At 43.9% G+C, this 15,169-nt stretch overlaps 1 long non-coding RNA gene across 1 annotated transcript; it reads left to right on the top strand.

Moving 5' to 3' along the window:
- The first annotated feature begins 113 nt into the window (after positions 1-113).
- On the top strand, positions 114-13,889 carry LOC140696168 (uncharacterized). Its single transcript, XR_012072275.1, has 3 exons — positions 114-361; positions 4,878-4,982; positions 13,777-13,889. It is a non-coding gene; the product is annotated as an uncharacterized lncRNA (long non-coding RNA).
- Positions 13,890-15,169: the final 1,280 nt, after the last annotated feature.

Below are 15,169 nucleotides of genomic sequence, written 5' to 3'. Positions count from 1 at the left end.
GGTGAGTCAGAGAGAAAGAGGTGTGCGCCTGCGGGACTCACGTTCGGGGCGGGGCGTCAGGAGAGTGAGCCGAGAGAGCCAGCGCCTGCGCAGTATAACCTGGAGCGCGTCAACCAGCATCGGGGAGTCTTGAGGCCCCTACTGGGAATTGCGGAGCGGGTACCGACTCCTGAAGTCTTTCTAAACTGTGACCTACATCAGCTTGTCTAGCAAAGACACTGTCGTGTCAAATCTTTTTGTGCCTCCACAGCACCTTTGGCACATAATGGGTACTCAGTAAATGTTCAATGAAAGGACCAGTGCCCTCTGTGGCAGGCATTGTGCTGCCCGCCCCCCCAAGGAAAAACCTCATTTTGTTAAGGTACCAGCGGAGATCCTTTGAGCTCAAGGGAGGGAGACTTTCACCCCATCCAAGGGAATGACTCATAATTGGTCCATACTAATCATGGTAATCTCATTCTTATTGGCCAATAGTTGGACTAGGCATAGGCATGTGACCAACTTCTGGCCCATAATACTTATTATAAGAGTCACTGAGTGGGGTTTTTGGGAGAGTTTTTGTTTGTTTATTTTGTTTTTGTTTTTACAAAGTCCACTAGGACTTCTAGTTGAGTATGCTCCTTAAGTACTTTACCACTTTTATTTTCTTCCTGTTTCTAAGCAGACCTAAAGGATGCGTGTTCAGTCACTATCATGTGCCTGTGATATGACAATGCCTAATCAAATGCTAAAACTGGCAAAGCAGAAAGATTGAGAGAGCCTAGGTCTCATATAACATTAAGCGACTGTCTCAGCTTTGGACTGTTTACCTCTGGATGTTTGTTGCATGAGCCTAACTTATTACTTGGGCTTTATTTCCAGCAATATTATAGACTACATATCACCAAATATAACAGCAACAAAATATATAAAATTTCTAGGAGAAATATTGAAAATACCCTTTTAAATGTATAGATAAGCTTGTGAGAGAGTCAGGAAAATCATCTGAGGCCAGAAAGGAAGCAGAAATACAAGCCTAGGAAGTTAGAATTAATGTTCGGAAATTATGCAGAGGTATGGTCAGTATCTGTTCTGATTGGTTGGTGCATGTTCTGTACTGACAAATATTTTGGAAATCATCTCTGGAGGTAAGTAAACAATAATGCTGCTACCAGCTAGGGGGGCATATACCTGGGTCCAGACAGGATGAGAGCCAAATTGGAACATCAGGTTTGGACCCAAGAAGGAGAGGCAGACACATTTTAAGTGTATAGCTCATTAAAAGGGTTAAATAACAAATTAGATACAGCTGAAGAGAAATTAGTGTGCTAAAAAGTAGATCTGAAGAAAATAACCCAAAAGGCATCCCTGAGAGAGAAGGAATGGAAAAGAGTGAGGTCTATCATACGCTTTTCAGTTATGTTAGAAGAAGTTAGTAAAGTGAATATGAGTAAGGCAACTATCAAACAATGATGGTTGAGAATTTTCCAGAATTGGTGAAAGATAAGCATCCTCCAGAAACACAATGAATCCCAAGCAGGATAAGGAAAAAGAAAACCTAGATCCAGTCTGGTGAAACTGCAGAACAGCAAAGCAAGAGATGATTTTAAAAGCAGACAGAGAGGAAAGGCATTTAATCTACCAGGGAATGACAGTGGTACCAACTCCCAACTGCTCGCAGTGGCAGTAACGAGAGCAATGATAATAATAATAGCATAAAATAATACCATTAATGAAATAATAGCCTAGTTTGATGACAGAAAATAAATATACCTAGAATTGTATACTTAGCAAACACTGTTTTATGAATGAAAATGTAATGCTTTTTGGGTCAACAAAAACTGAGTTACTACCAACAGAACTTAACTGAAGGGTCTTCTAGAAGATATATTTCAGGAAGAATAAAACGATCCCAGGATGAAGATCTAAGGAACATAAGGATTGGTGAGCAAATAAAATGGCAAACATGGGTAGACATAAACAAACATCATGGGCAAAAAACAAGAACAATAATTATTTATGGAATTAAAAAAGGCAAAACTCAAAAAAATGGATCAATAGTAAGTAAAGTATAAGAGGATTATTGAAATTAGAACATCATTAATGAGTGTCAGTTAACTGTTACATAACAGTCACAAAACCTCAGAGGGATATAGTTATATTTGTTTATTGCTCACATGTCTAGTTTTTGCTGGAGGTTGGTTAGAAAGCTCTGCTGAGCTTGGCTGGGCTTGCCTACATGTCTGGGGTCAGCTGATCTAGGATGGTTTTGGCTAGGGGCCTTGACTCTATTCCATATGTCTCTTACTCACCAGCCAGGCAGTAGGGATAAGTTCTCATGGCAATGGCAGAGACATAAAAGAGAGCAATGGAAATGTACAAGCACATTTTCCAAGACTTCTTTTACACCTCACTGGCCAAAGCTGGTCACAGGACTGAGTCCAATGTTAAAGTAGGAGGGAGCTATGAAGGATTATGGCAAAGGGCTTGCGTACAGAGAAAGTGAAAAATTGGAGATGTTAGCTCAATCTATCTGAGGTCTGCACTGTGCATAAAAATATTGAGTAGCATTAGACTTCTCTTTAAATATGAATGTTAAAATTTCAAGGCTTACCATTGAAAGAATAAAAATTGTCACTGAGCAAACCAGAGGAAGAAAAATAATATTTTTAAAAATAAGGAAAGGGAGAAAAAGAGGAAGGAAATAAAGGCAAAAACGAAAGAACATAAAACGTATAAAAATACAAAGCACAAAATAAGGTGAATAAATAAATTTGAATGTTCAGTAATCACAATAAGTATACTTTAAAAAAGACCTAAACCTTCTAGTCAAAAGACAGATTGTAACAGCACCTTAAAAAAAATTAAGCTATACTGTTGAAAACACAGACAGAAAATTTGAAGGAAAAGAATGGTAAAAAGGTTCTGTGTGGGGTCTGTTAACTATATTAACACTGGACAAAATAGGCTTTAAGACAAAAAGCATTGTTGGAAATAGTATGGTGAATTTTATTATTGTTCTCAATAATTTACTGCTCCTGTGTGTAAAAGGCCTGTGCTTCCCACCCCTTGGATTTCAGGCTTCCATCGGCCACAAGCAGATCTCATCCCAGATGGGAATTCTCCCTCTGTTTGGGTCCTTGAATGAAAATAAGATAGAATGAAGAGTGGGTATTGCTACAAATGACCCACAAAGGATGTATAACATGAGTGAGAAATTAACCCTCATTGTTGTAAACACTGAGATTTTGAAGTTAGGTGTGCTCAGTCATGTGGCTGTCTGACTAATATAACATGGGTCCTTTAGTAGCAGCTGCATGATTCAAGCCATCATGCTGTTACTGCAGCCATACCTAGCAAAAGATGACTAACACAAATAGGCTATTTTGTAATGGAAAAGATCGACTCACCGGAAGTACATAATAATTCTAAATTGTATCCATGTAATATTATAGGTTCAAACTGTGGTATAGTGTAAAAATTGATAGAACTATAAAAAGAAATTGACAAACTCACCATCAGAGTAGAGATTGTGGAATTCATTAGTGCTATCCACCAAATATTTCCTGTCTTTCTCCTGGATATGTGGTGGGCCTGCTCCTGAACATAGATGTGGCCATGTGGCTTTATTTGACCAATGAAAAAAGAATTAAAATGACACATGTTACTTTCAGATGGAAGCTTTAAGAGCCAGTGCATAATGTCCTGCTCTGCCCCATCAAAATGAATCCTAGAGTGAAGTCTGCATGAAGCAGAGCCCCAAGCTGACCAGAGATAAAAAAAAGAGAGTAATAAATAAATATGCTTTTGATGCTGTAAGCTTCTAAGAGTTTGAAGTTGGTGTTTGTTATTTTAGCATAATGTAGGTTATAACTAATGCAGTTATTTTTCCATTTTTAAATTAAGGTACAATTTACATATGGTAAAATTCACCCTTTTTGGTGTATAGTTCTATGATTTTTGAGAAACACAGGCAGTCATGAAACTATCACCACAATCAAGATACAGAGCAATTCCATTAGCTCCAGAAATTCCCCCAGTGTAGCCAACCCTTCACCCCTGGCAACCACTACCTATTTTCTGACCCTATAGTTTCGCCTTTTCTGAAAAGAATCGTATGTAATGTAGTATGTAGCTTTTTAAGTATGTCTTGTAGCCAAATGTTTCCAGTGGATAAATCAATCACAACATAAAATAGAAGATTATAATTTAGAACTATGACCACCTTCTGAGAAGGGTGGAACTTTATAGATGAAGTAATCTCTGGAAGACTCTCTGTTGAGCTGAGAACCTCAATGTATTTTTGATATGGGTAGGCCAGCCCAGAGTTGAGTTTGAGAGTAGGGACTATAGAAGCAAAAGGCAACTGTATCAGTTAGCTATTGCTGAATAATAAACAACCCTGAATTTAGTAGATTAAAACAATAATAATTTATTCTTTCTTTGCTTTAAAAGGTAGCTGTAGCTGAGCTTGGCTTCTCTCTGTAGGTTGGGGTCAGGTCCACTCCACATGTATTCATTCAGGCAGGCTCAGGCTGACTACTCCTCATAAGGCTCAAGCTCTGACAACTGGTAGTTCAGTAGCCTGGTGAACAGACTGGTCCGAGCTCTCTCCCTGTTGCCGCTAATATCTGTTCATCATGCTCTTAACAGTCACCATGTCAGCCAGTGTCCAATAAAAATGGTTGAAATAGCAGCCACTTTTGGAGAATGTGTTCCCCCAGCTAGGCTGCTGGGCTCAGAGAAGTGACTTGCCCAGGGTCGCACAACTGGTTGTGGGAACATGGTCAGACTGACCTTCCCTTCTAAGTTCAAGAGCTCTGTATCAGTTAGCTTGGGCTCCCATAACAAAGTACTGCAGACTGCCTGGCTGAAACAAGAGATTTATCTTCACACAGTTCTGAAGCCTCAAGTCCAAGATCGAGGTGTCAGCAGGCTTGGTTTCTCCCGAGACCTCTCTCCTTGGCTTTACCAATGGCCATCTTCTGGCTGCGTCCTCTTAGGTAAGTGCTCCTGATTTCTCTGTATATCCTAATGTCCTCTATGTGTCAGAACATTATAAGGGCCTCATTTTAACTTAATCACCCCTTTAAAGCCCTGTCTCCAAATATAGTCACATTCTGAGGTCCTGGGGATTGGGGCTTCAACATATGAATTTTAGGGGGACACAATTCAGTCCATCTATCCACTGACTCCAGGTAATGCTACCACTGCCTCCAAGACCCACAGACCTGTAGGATGAGCCCTACTCTCCACCGTGGTACAGACCTGGCCACTGAGGCACAAAGAGGGGCATGGACTGGCCAGGTTCACACCCGTAGGGAGGAGCAGAGCTGAGGTTTGACCCAGACATCTGGGTCACCCAAAGTTCCCCAGCATCCATGACCCTCTTCCCACCAACAGTAAGTGGACTTTCCTTGGGAACTTCATACCCTCCCCATTCTCTCACCTATGGTTTGATTCAGCTCCAGAGATGAACCTTGATTAGCTTAAGCCAATCCGCTTATCCCATTTCCCTGCCACCATGGTGTATGAAGGGAGAGGCATGCGACCTTATCTGGACACCCCAGGACTTGTGGGGGAGCTACTAGAAGGGACGTTCTTTTGTGGGGTGGTATGGGGGGATGTGAGGTCGAGAACTACTGTAGCCATTTTACTGCTATAAAGAGGTGGGCCTGTAGTTACAGGGGTCCCTGTAAGAGGGCTGAAAATGAACTTGACAGCAAGAAGGACATACAAGAGAGCCAGAGAAAACTCAGTTTCCTGGGGAGAGTCTGCCTCTAGCCTCACCTGAGCAGGCTCTTGTGAACTAACATATTCTCTTCATTGTTTGTCTGTTTGAGGCTTTGCTTTTGTTTTCTTTTGCTTTTTTACAATTAGGATAATCTTAATGTGCATACAGTCTATGAGGGAGTTGCTGGGGGGAGTGGCTGGGGGTGCCACTCTTTCCTCCAGTGTTCTGTGTTCACGTGTATCAGTAGGAGTTCAAAGCTACAAGGAACAGAAATGGAGTCTGGCTGATTTCAGTAGAAATGGAATTCACCAAAAGGGTAAGTCCCTGGGAGGCCTGGAAAATCAGGCTCGGTGACTACGCAGCTGTGCCCACAATCAGGTCACAGAACTAGAGTGGCCAGGATGCTGCTGCCAACGCCCAGGCCACCACCAAGGCCACTGCTGACTGACACCCCAGTCTGCCCTTGCTGTCTTAGAAGCCGGTCTTTCTACAGCTGCTGCCGCTGTCTCCTTGAGCCACTGGTGACCAGTTCATAGTCCTCTGCCTGGCTGAGCCTGGTCTGGTGGCTGTTCCCTAGCAAGGGAGGCCGAGAAAGTGACTACCTGGCCTTTGGAGCTTCTACAGTGAGAGATGGGTTCTGTCTCCCTCCAGGGCTCAAAAAATGGAAAATTCCTCAAACACAGGATAAGCCAATGTTCAATATAGGGCACAAGGAACTGAGATCAAGGAAACTGAGATCAAATATAGGGCAAAGGAACTTCAACTATATTAATGGCAAATCTGAATTGGAGAATGCAGCCCGAAAATGGGGCCAAAATGGGCTTCTGACTCCTCCCTCCCTGAACCGACTGAGTTTCTCTCCCAGCTGCGGGCGAGCCTTTAGCCCAGGCAGCCCTCTCCCGAGGGCAAGGATGCTCCACCTGGCTGAGCTGCTGCGTGGCAGCAGGCCCAGAAACAAGGAAGAGCTGTTCTTGAGGGCGGGTCCAGGGGGAGGGCTGTATCTGATCTGTGACCTGCCCCCACCTCCTCCCCACCACACACAGACAAGGGCGTGGAGAGGTGGATGGGAAGGGTCTTGTTTCCAATGCTGTTTCCTCTTTGGGGAGTGGATGGGACTCTCTTTCCCCAAATGGAAATAAAGCCAAAAGAGAGTGTGATGGGGTGCGAGGAGGGGGCAAGGACGAGGATAACTTTCCCAGGGTCAGCGATGCAAAGTTGGATACCTATAGGGACTAGGAAGACGATGCAAATGAGAGAAGTGGACCATGCATTCTCACATTAAATGTATAAGAGCACATAGTCTTAACTTCTACACAGGTATATACCCTCTCTCATTTTCTCTTAAACAATTGGTCTTTTCTGTATATTTTTTGTTTTGCCACTTTTGATGGATATGTGGCATACTGGCGCTCTTCCATTTGGCCCTTCCCCCAGATTCTCTCTTTGCCGCCCATGCTCCCCAACTCTGTTTTGCGAGGCTGACCTATATGGAAGGCCTAGGAGGACTCCTTTGCCTTCTGGCTTCCAACAGGCGTGGCCCAGGCGGAGCTGCAGAGGAGACTGGAGGGAGGGAGGGAGGACCGGCACTTGGAGGAGTCTTTTCCAGGCTCTGTTCATGTGGAGCCACCCTGAGTTGACTGCAGCCCATGACCCAGCCTTAGCTCCATCAGCAGAGCTTTCTCTCCCTGCACCCCTTCAGGCTTCGGATGGTAGCATCTCCCCAGTGTTAGTAGCCCTGGGTGCTGTATCACTTTTTGTTGCCTTTCCTATACTCTATCCATACCTTTGTAAATCATCCCCTTACTAAACTCTTGTCAACTACCCAGCTTTGAGTGTGCCGTGTTTCCTGCCGGTACCCAGAATGATGTGTATGAATCAGGGAATGTTTCTTTACCAAAAGAAAAACAACATCTCACATGCAACAACAAACAGGATTTGAGTAAGTCTAAAACTCCTGACTGCGAGGGAGACAGTAGGGAATGGTAGGGATTGTGGCAACTGGAAAGCATATAACCTCTCAAACTCCAGCTTTTTGTTGCCATGATAACAGTTCAGTGTGGTCAATTCTTCCCATTTATCAAAAGTAGCAAAATATCCAGAATTTTAAGTGAAATTTCCTGATTTTTAAATGTTGGCTTGAATATTTCAAAGTCAGGATGCAAGCCAGGTAGACAATCAGTTGGCTGAACTTGGCCCTAGAAGCAACAGTTTTCAGTCTGTACTCTCTGCATGCAGCATTCTGCCAAGCCCTAAATCCTTCTTGGTAAGAAGAGCCTATGGAGTGGAGCGTTATGTGCAGGCCATCAGGAGACCCTCAGGGTCCCAGGGTGGGGAGGAATCCTGGCCATGCCACGTCCTCCAAAAAGTCTCAGTGGTGGAGCCCACAAGCTCGCAAGCTCTGGAGCTGAGAGCCTCTCAGTGCCGGCCGGGTCCATCATGTCTAATATGGGTGTCGGCAGAAAGTAAATTAAATCCACTTGGCTGTAATTTGCAAATGAAACGTTCTGTGGCGGTAACTAAACAGAGCATTATGTTTTAATCGGGTTTTTCAAATGTTGTTTTAAAAATCATTTTATTGTGCAGAGCTGGTATCCTAAGAGCTATAATTCCTTAACTAACAGTATGCTAATGCCATACCCTCTAGTCTAGATGTTCCTACCAGCCGAGGTGTCTGTCTCCATGCTCTTAAACCTATGTATTTTTAAAGTAGAAGCGCTATACTGCCTTCGGGGGCAGCGGGAAACTCTGGCAGCAGCTTCTCTCCAGGGACTGCCTTTCACCCTGGCTTTGAGAGAGAAACAAAATGATTCATCTTTTCTTCCTTTTATCTATCATCTCTCCATCTATCATCTATCTGTCTCTCAATCTATTTACTTAACAAACAATTATATATTACTATCTAAGCGCTTTGCAAACATTAGTCCAATGAATTCTCTTATCAACTCCTTGAAGGAGGTGCTATTTTTATCTTTATTTTTATAGATGAGTAAATTGAGACACTGAGAGGTGAAGTAACTCGTTGAAGGTCACTTAGCTGTAAGTGATGGAGATGGAGCCTGTCTCCTGAGTCCACACTCTGAACTCTCCAGCTGTGGCACCTCTTCTTTTTGCCTCCAGCCTGGCTCCGGAAGCCTCCAGCTCATTCATCTTTCTACAGCCCCTCCTGCTACTCCTCTCTCATCTCCTAGATATTAATTTATTCTTTATTTAGTGAGCAATGAGTGTCTGCTTTGTGCCGGATCCTGTTCTAAACGTTGGGGTCCCCACACTGAGTTGTCCCAATATGGCACCTGCCAAGAGGGGCTCACAGCTTGGCAGCCAAGCACCACCATCCCTTGAGATGAAGTGCGTACAGCCCTGCGACAGCCGATGAACACCGTTGTTAGAATTAGAGAAAGATGCTCCTTGCTCCAATCACTTTACCGCCACCTGTGGGGAAACAGTCACATAGAGACATGCATCTATGACTGTGAATGCGAACTTACCCTCAGTTGTGCATGACCTCCACAGCTGTGTGTGGTGGGCCCCATAAAGTGCCGGCCAGAGGAAGGGCCCACTGAAATCTGGAGGAACCGCCAGAGAGACTTCCAGCTGGAAGTTGAGAGAGTGAGTGAGAAGAGAAGCCAGGACTGTGTTCTAGGCAGAGGGAAGGGCACGTCGGAAGAGTGGTGGGTGGGTTTGTACTGCGTCAGCGGAGCTAAGCTGGAACTACATTTCCCAGCATGCCCTTCCCTGTGGGCTCTGGGAGGGGGTTGGCTTCAAGGGAATTTTCTGTGAGGTTAGGGAGGCAGAGATGAAGCAGTAGCCTTGGTTAGTTAGGTGCTGTGCAGCTCACAAATGTAGACACAGGAGCACAGACTTAGAAGAACTGCTTGCCCAGCTCCTAAGGTCAAGGTCAAATCCCTATTTTAAATTCCTTAAAATAAAATCACGCCTAAACTCTGTTTCTCTGAACAAAGTGATCAATGGAAATTCTAGCAAGAGATGGAGGTGAAAGGGTAGGTGGGGGTTAATTAGATGGTGAAAAGTCATGGGGTCATCGAAGTGTTTGCTTTTTTAAAAATTGAGATATAATTTACATACCATAAGCTTTATGCTTTCAAAATATACAATTTCATTGTTTTTAACATCTTCATGAAGTTGTGCAATCATCACCATTATCAAATTCTAGAACACTTTCATCACCCCAAAAAGAAACCCTGTACCATTAGTAGATCACTCTCCATTCTTTTCTCCCTTGAGCCTCTGGAAACCACTAATCTACTTTCTGTCTCTTTGGATTTGCCTATTCTGGACATTTCATATACATGAAATAACACAGTACATGGCCTTTTGTGTCTGGCTTCTTTCACTTAGCATAACATTTTCAAGGTTCATCCATGTTGTCACATGTATTGATACTTCTTTTTTATCGTGGAGTAATATTCCATTGTATGGATATACCACATTTTGTTAATCCATTCATCTATTGATGGACATTTGTTACTCTTTGGCCATTATGAATAACGCTGCCCTGAACATTTATGTATAAGACTTTGTGTGGACATCATATGTTTTCAAATCTCTCAGGTACATACCTAGAAGTGGAATTGCTGGGTAGTATGGTAACTCTGTTTAACTTTTTGAGGAACTGCCAACATTTCCCACACCATTTCATGCTCCCACCAGCAATCTATAAGAGTTCTAATCCCCCTACATCCTCACCACCCTTTTTATTTTTTTATTATAGCCAGCCTTGTGGGTGTAAAATGTCTCAATGTGGTTTTGATTTGCATTCCCTTAATGATTAATAGTATTGTGCTTATTGGCCATTTGCATACTTCTTTGGAGAAATGTCTATTCAGATCCTTTGGCCATTATAAAACTGGCTTATTCACCTTTTTATGGTTGTAATAATTCTTTATATTTTGAATACTAGACCCTTAACATATATGTGGTTTGCAAATATTTTCACTTTCTCGTTGGTGTTTTTTTAAGCACAGAAGTTTTCAATTTTGATGAAGTCCAATTTATCTATTTTTCCTTTGGTTGCTTGTGCTTTGGTGTCATATCTAAGAAATTACTGTCTAATTTGAAGTCATAAAGACTTACACCAATGTTTTCTTCTAAGAGTTCTGTAGTTTTAGTTCTTCTATTTAGGTCTTAGATCAATTTTGAGTTAATTTTTGCATATGGTGTGAGATAAGGTTCCAATTTTTTTTATTTTGGGGGTAATTAAGTTATTTATTTGTTTGTTTATTTATTTATTTTAATGGAGGGACTGAGGATTGAACTCAGGACCTCATGCACACTAAGCACGCACTCTAGCACTGAGCTATACCCATTCCTCCCCAACTTCATTCTTTTGCATGTGGATATCCAATTGTCCCAGCACTGTTTGTTGAAAAGATTAAACTTTCCCCCATTGAAATATCTGGGCACCCTTGTTGAAAGTTTGTTGACCTTTTATAGATAGGTTTGTTTCTGGACTCTCAATTCTATTCCATTGAACTGTATGTCTATCCATAAGCCAGAAACTGAAGGGTTTTAGACAGAGGGACACACCTACTTTGCATTTTAAGACTGAAGGAGGAAAGACCTATGAGGTCTCTACCTACTGCGGTTGTCCACGTGGGAGATGTTTAACGGATGGCCATAAATTTAGAGGAAGGGGCAAATCTGAGGGCTGTTTAGGAGGAATAGTGAACAGTGGGCTCTGGAACTGCCCTACCTGGGTTCAAATCCCAGCCCTGCTGCATGTGCATTATGTATCCTTGGACAGATGGCTTGATTTCCAGCTTCAGTTTTCTCAGCTGTAAAATGGGGTTAATAAAACTGGCCTCCAAGGAATGTTTCAGAGACTCAGTGAGAGTGCCCATAAAGCCATCAGTTCAGCGCCCAGTGCCTAAAACATGCTCAGCAAACATCAGGAGGGGAGAAGCAGAGGAGGCAGTCAGGGCAGAGGAGCCACCATGGTTCCCCAAAGACCTCCAGTTTCTGGCTCCAGCTCCTCCTGGAGGTCTGAACACCATTTGTATGGTTGCAAGTGGTGGAATTAGATGTCCTGTTTAATTTTTTTCACTCATGGAGAGACAACTGTCTCAAAATCACTTATTGAAAACTCTTTTCTTTCCCCACTGCTCTGCAGGGCCACCTGGTCATTTATCATGTGAGGATCTGCTTCTGGGCCCTCTTCCTGCTCCATTGGTCTTTATGACCATCCTTGGGCCAAAACCATGTTGTCTTAATTGCTATAGCTTTGTAAAAAGTCCTGACACCTAATGCCTGTTATTCTTAAGGGTGTCTTAGTTATTCCTGGTCAGAGTGGTTTTCAGAAAACATATGTCAAATCTTGTCACTCCCAGCCTTGACTCCAGTGGCTTCTTAAGAGGAACTGAGGCTGGGGATTTAGCCAATCAGGAAGGACTGGAACAGGGCCGGGGTGATGCTGGAACCCGGGCAGTGTTCCTTCTCCACATGCAAGTAGCTCTACTCTCTCCACCTTCCCCTGTCTCATGTCTTTACTATATAGATCAACTTCCCCACTCTGGCTACTTTCTGTGAGATTTGCTGATTACCCAGAGTCTCCAAAAAAAAAAAAAAAAAAAGAGCAGGCAGGAGCCGACCCAGCAAGCAATACTCCCCCTTTAAGAGAGGTGTGTGGGGGAGGAACTGGCTTCTCGAACATCAATCATTTTATCTTGGGACACTGTCCATTACCTGGAATAAATAAAACCATGCTTCATTGGCCCCAATCTTGCACTCCCACTGTATCTGTACTGTTTGCCAAATAACTTTGTGGTCCTTCCCACTAAAGGTGGAGATTACGCCCCATCCTTGACTGGTCTTGGCCACGTGATATGTGGGTGGAAGAGGGCTTCTGTGTTTCCCCTTACTCTCTTGTGCTTGGCAGCCATAGCATGCTGGTCCAAGGAGAGGTGGAGGGACCACAGAGGCCCCTGCAGCCTCAAGCAGAACAGCCCAGGGGAGCCCAGCTTCGCTCAGCCAAACCCAGCCAGCCTGTGCACGTGTGCATGAAAATGAACAACTGTTGTTTAAAGCCACAGGGCTTTAAGGTGGTTTATTAAGGAGTGGTAACAAACTGGTCCAGGATAAAATGGAGAATCTGCAATGGGCTGGATGTGGGAGGATGTCACTATGGGGATTGCTGGCTCAATCTGCATCGTGGGAATATGTATCACCCACCTGGTTTGAGCTTTGGGGTTTTGAGTCTTCACTTTGCAGCTTGAGGCCGCAAGTGAATTTAATTTCTGGGCTCTGTGACACCTTGATCCCCAAACAGCCATTCATACAAAATTGTTTCTTTCCCTATCATCAGTCAGAACCAAAAAACTGCGGCAGGTGGGTGGGGGCATACAAATATAGCATTGATTCAAGTGTAAAAGAGGTTATAGCGACATGTTGTAAACTGACTATGCTTCAGTAAAAAAATAAGGTTATAGCCATTGAAAAAGATGTAAAATATTAATAGCTAATGATTGCTGTGTGAGTATGAGATGAAAATCACGGGCTAAGCAGCCAAGCCCTGAATCTAGCGTCCATCACAACGCCTGCTATTGAGTATCCACAGCAACTCAAATTCAACATGGCCAGAGTGAGCTGGATGTGGTGGCTTCTTTTTAATCTTCCTTCCAGCCCTCCTCCACTGCATAGATTTAGAGGGGATGTGGTTGACACCACTCCAAGCTCTCGGAATAGGCTCTGGTTTGAAAATCCAGTGAATTTCAACCCTGTCTACACATTAGAATCACCTAGGTGAACTCTTCAGATGCCCTGGACTTGGCTTCAGCCCAAGAGATGCAAGTGTGCAGCCAGGATGGAGAACCTGGTCTACTCAAGGAAGTCACCTCTCCTTGGCCATGGTGATTAGTTCAAGTAACCAGGTCTAAAACGATAAAGCCATGACATTCTCCAGGCTACAGCCACTGGTACAGAAATGGGCACAGAGCCCACTTTAGACCAATGAGACATCAGAGTAAGTTTGCTGGAGCTTTAGGGAAAGGTTATTCCTATTCTCCCAAGGGAGCCACAGCTGTCTCTTTCTCTTCTTTTGGGCTGGGTAGGTGCTGATATGAAGCCTGGAGCTGCTGTAGCCATTTTATCACCATGAAGGGAGCAGCCTCAGGGAGACACTGACACCGTGGAAGGCAAAACCAAAAGAAGAAAAGAAGTAGGGTTCCGGTGACATTATTGGCTTTCGCACAAAGTTCACCTTACCTCTGGACTTTCCAACAATTTAAGTCAATTAAATATGGGTTTTCTATGATCTGCAACACAAAGGATCACAGCTGATTTATTTTCTCTCCCCACATATCAGCCTGTGCCTCATCTCAATGAATGCTGCTTCCATACGTCCAGTTTCGTAGAAACACAGAGGTCAGTGAATATTTCTGTTTCCTTCACAGCTCCCTAGCTGATATGTTCCCAAGGCCTCTGGACTCAACTTCCAGCATGTGTCTCCCACATTCACCCACTTATTCCACTCCTGTCTCCTCTCCCCTAGTTTGGGACACACCTCCCCCCATCCCTCACCTGACCACAGGAGTGGCCTCCACATTGGTCTCCCTGCTTCTAGCCCTTCCCCTGTATGCTGCACAGTACAGCCTGAGGGACACTGCAGAAACACAAATCTGTTCACATCACCCCCCTCCCCCGCCTCTCACCTCTGAACAGCATCCCAGGCTCTGAGGCAGAAGGTCCAAGTCCATTCACCCGGGCTTCCTGCCATAGCCTAGTCTTGGGCCCTCCCCATTCTCACTCCTCTCCAGTGATGCTAGTTTTCTTTCCATTTTTAATTTCTGGAAGCTGCCAAGATCTTCCTGCCTTACGACACTTCCCCCTTCTCTTCCCTCTGCCCAGAGCACTCCTCCCTGTGGCCTCCCCTTTCTCCAGAGCTACTCCTATCCATTTTTCAGATCTCAGTGTAGATGTCACTTCCTCAGGAAACCTTCTTCGATGCTCTCTACCTGCATTTGGTGCCAGATATTTATTTGGTGCTTTTTGGTGGGCCCTGTGCTATGATGAACAAAACTGACATGCCCCCCGCCTGCTCAGAATTTATATTCCAGTTGGGGAAACTATTCCAAAAATTCCATGAGCAAATAAAAACCATTGTTGCAGGTGCCAAGAAGTTCTATGAAGAAGACAAAAACGGTTGAGAAAGGCCTCTGTGAGGATTTCCATGCAGGGAAATTTGTAATTAGGAGAGAAGAAGTGAGGGGAACAGCATTCTGGGCAGAGTGAACAGCCTCTGCAAAACAGCTGAGGTCAAAAAGAACTTGGCATTGTTTAGGAGCTGAGAGGCCCACATGGGGCTGCAGCGTGGAGGGTGGGTCAGGAGGGGCATGAGATGAAGCTGGTTAGAAGCCCACATCCAGACTGTGCAAAGCCTTTCTGAGTCTGGCGAGGAGCTTAGATTTTATTTTAAAGGCAATGGGAGCCATCAAAGTTTTTGAG

This window comes from Vicugna pacos, chromosome 4 (genome assembly GCF_048564905.1).
Source record: "Vicugna pacos chromosome 4, VicPac4, whole genome shotgun sequence".
Taxonomy (NCBI): Eukaryota; Metazoa; Chordata; class Mammalia; order Artiodactyla; family Camelidae; genus Vicugna; species Vicugna pacos.
Note: the sequence above shows the minus strand (reverse complement) of the source record. Positions and strands in the feature narration are given on the sequence as shown.